The following is a 3,985-nucleotide window of genomic DNA, read 5'->3' as shown; positions in this document are numbered from 1 at the left end:
AGGTCTGTAAGAAGGGTGTTTGTGGAGTGTAGTGGCCTAAAGCCATGTTGCGACTGGGCTAGGGGAATGTGAGGTGTGACTAGTTGTAGTATCAGCCGTTCAGTGACTTAAGAGGGGGTGCAGAGGAGCGTGATGGGGCGGTGTGAGGAGGGTAACGTGGGGTCTTTGTTGGGTTTAGGGATAGTGATGATATTGCCATGCTTCCAGATGTTGGGTAGTATGTTGTGTGCAACGTTGGGTCTGGTTAGTACTCGGATGGGTGACCGCCTGGGAACACCAGATGCTGTTGGCATCCCTACGTGTCAAGTGGGGTTGGTGGAGGATTAGTGCCCCTCCCTGTAAAACAATTAACTCTAAGCCCTTGGCCACCCCGTGTGGGATACATGGCGTCTGGCAATGAATGAATGAATGAATGAGTAGCTGTAGTTTGATATGTTGGTGAATGCTTCTGTGCCTTGTGGTCCTAGGTGTTTAAAGTGAATGTTGCTTATGTTGTCTGGTCCACAGGCAGATGAGTGCTTGGGATTGTTAACGATGTGCTTCGTCTGGTTGTAAGTGAAAGTTGCGTAGTCTGGGTCTGTGGGGAACTGTCTCTTACGTCGGATGATACGTCGGTCTTCGGGATGGGGGTTTAGATGGCTGACTTGTGAAAAGTGATTGATGAGAGTGTTTGCTTGTTATCTGTTTGAGGGTATGGTGTCTGTTGTTGTGATAGCAGCGTGTGATTGTGTGGTATTGCTGTTGGAAAGTGTGATGCTGTTCAGTGTTTTGTAGAGTTTGCTGATGTTTGTTTTGTGGTCAAGTGTTTGGAGGTAATTTTTCCAGTTTAGTGTTTGCTGTTCTGATATTTTACTGCTTATCTGAGTGTTGAGTTCTTGTATTTGTTGTACATTGTCTTGTGTATGGGGTGTTGGGGAGTGTTGAAGTGTGTCCCGTTGTCTGATGAGGCCTTAAATTTCTGGTGTAAAGTTGGGGTTGTGTCTCTTTCTGTTGCCTCTAGGGATGTGTCTTTTGTCAGTGTTTTGTATAATTGTATTGAAAGTGTGCACAGTGGTGTTGATGTTTGTGATGAGTGTACTATTTAGTGTTTCGAAATGTTGTTCTGTTTCAGTTACAAAGGCCTCCCAGTTGGCTCTGTCATAATTAGTGTATGTGTGTTTGTGGCCAGCTGGGGTGATTCTGGTTTTGGTAGTGATGATGACTGGGAGGTGAACAAAACCTTGGGTTTTGACCACTCTCCATGATCTGGTGGGGGCGAGGTTTGGGGAGCAGAAGGTGATGTCTGGAGATGATGGGAGGAAGAGGGCTTGGTGTGGGATATGGGTATGTTGGTCTACATTGTTCAGTATGAAAAGATGAGCTGTCTGGGATTGTAGTACCAGCCCTCTGTCTGTGTCAGGGTTGTTGACATGCCAGGCTGACAACTTGGCATTGAAATCACCACCCAGGATGATGTTGGGTATGTTAGTGATGTGGTGTATCTGTGGAGAGTACCTGCACGTGTGTGGTACTGTGGGGGACGATTGGGGGGGAATGTATGTGTTAGTGATTGTTATGTGTGATTTGTTACCAGTGCGTATTTCTATTGTGGTGTCATGTGGGGGGAGAAGTGACATTGTGTGTGCACTGGTATCTGCAAAGTTGATGGATTTGTGTACCAGGGTGATGAGTCCACCGCCACCACCGTCGGACAGGTCTTGTCGAATGGTGGTGAAGTTATGAAATGTCGGTGTTTTCTGTGCTCTGTGTAGTTTTGTTTCTTGTAAGATGGCAATGTGTATGTTCTGTTGTTTGATGAATTGTGTGAGTTCTTGTTTTTTGGTGTTTATGCCATCTATGTTTAACTGAAGGATGTTTATGTTGTGTGTTCGATGTGTGTTGTCTGCTGCAGCTTGGGGGGGAGGTGGTGTGGGTGGAGGGGAAGGGGTAGGAGGAGATAATGATGGAGGTAAGGGTTGATGTGGATTAGGATGGGTTGGAATGGGAGGAGTTGGGGGACTGGATGGTGTGGGAGGGATCGGTGGGTTTGGCTGTGGAGGTGTGAAGGAAGTAGAAGTAGGATTGGTAGGGGGGTTGGTGGGTGGGGGGAAGGAGCATAAGGAGCAGGTCAAGGTGTCTGTATAATGTTTTCTGGATGCAAGTGCTGTGCAGGTGTAATGGGTCCAGTTCTTGCAGGAATTGCACTGAACACTACAGACAGGTAGACGGATTTGGTATGTTCGACACTGTTAGGGGGGTGGGGGGCTTCATGGTGTCCACTAAATCCAATATCCAGTCTATCAAGGTCCATTAAAACGATGGTCTATGGTGTATGTTCAGTATATACAGTAAAAGTCTTTTAATCCGACCACCAATAATCCGAATATCTCAATACTCCTAATTTTTCAAGGCAGCAGTTAATTTTAAGTGAAATAATAAACTGAAGTGTACTGAGTGAAAATTAAGTGAATTACATTAAGTTGCTGTTGAGTGAAATGAGTGAAAACTACGTGAATCAAGTGGATTTTTTCCTCTGAGCTTCATCGATGGATTTATCTGGTTTGGACTTGCTCTTGGACTTTGATGTACCTGCCTGCAACTATTTAGCTATACTTCTATGCATTTCCAGTAGGTAAAACAATAACCCACATCATCTGAAGTGTGTATTTGATGATCATGTATATATTTCTTATGTTTTCAAAAGTCCAAAAAAAACAATACAGGAAACCCCTGTTTTCTGACCGATGGTTATTTGATAATCTGTTGTTTTGACATTTACAAATCTATATCCTTTTTCGTTGTTCAACATGGTTATCCCCGCCATTTCGACAATTCAAACTGTGTGCCGCAAGACAGACCGGCTGAGCTGCCTCAGTCTCCCTCGCTCTGCTCAGCTGATCAGGTACCTCTTCATCCGTCTGCATATCTGTTTGACCATGTGCAATACTACAGCACCACCATGGCACCAACCAAGACCCCTACTACTACCCATGTCAAGCGCAGTCATGTGCTCACCAACCAGAATGAGCGAGTGTTTATGTAAGTGCATGATCTTTGTATATAATTTGTGATGTGTATTTACCTATTTGTAGTATACAGGAATTGAGCAATGCTCGTGTTGTCCTGTCTCCATTTCCACATTTATCATGTCTACCTTTACACATATGAATGTTTTTCTCCTGCACAGCCTTTTCGTCCTAGTCGTTCCAAATACTTATGTATTTACCTAATATACCTAATTGTGATACACACGAAATGTGCTATGCTCGTGGGTTCCCGTCGCTGTTTCTCAGTAAGTCAAATTTAGCTTTAAACTAGTTTAAGTTTTTAGACTGGACGATCTCTTTGTCCAGGCCATTCCATAAGTCTATACTTCTGTAAGGAAAGCTATATTTCTTGATATCCTTCAAGCAGCTTGACTTTTTCATTTTCATTCCGTGTCCTCTTGTTGCTCACTTATCCCAAACAAACAGATCTTCTTTGTCAATTTTATCTACTCCCACCATGGTCCTGAATACTGCAATTATGTCTCCCCTCTTTCTCCTTTCCTCTAAGGAAGGCAAATCCAGCTTTTCCAGCCTCTCTCTGTATGGCAGATCTGCCAGACTGGGGACCATCTTGGTTGCTGTTCTTTGTATTCTCTCAATCTTGTTTATATCTTTCTTTTTGTGTGGGGACCACATTACCGCTGCATATTCTAACCTGGGGCGGATCATGGCCACTATCAATTTTTTCATCATCTCCTCATCCATATAATGAAATGCTACTCTTATGTTAGTCAAGAGTTTATAAGTCTCTCCAACTATCTTGTTAATGTGCTTTTCTGGTGACAAACTATCTTGGACCAACACTCCCAAATCTTTCTCTTCTCTCATTTTTGTGATTAATTCATTACTCACCGAATAATTCTGTGATGGCCTCCTGGTACTTTTACCCATTTCCAATATTTCACATTTCTTTACATTAAATTTCATTTCCCACATCCGGCTCCAAACATGTATCCTAT

The sequence above is a fragment of the Coenobita brevimanus genome, chromosome 94 (assembly GCF_032717465.1).
Source record: "Coenobita brevimanus isolate Jiangsu-jjx chromosome 94, ASM3271746v2, whole genome shotgun sequence".
Lineage (NCBI taxonomy): Eukaryota > Metazoa > Arthropoda > Malacostraca > Decapoda > Coenobitidae > Coenobita > Coenobita brevimanus.
The sequence above is the reverse complement of the archived record's forward strand: the minus strand, read 5'-3'. Positions refer to the sequence as shown.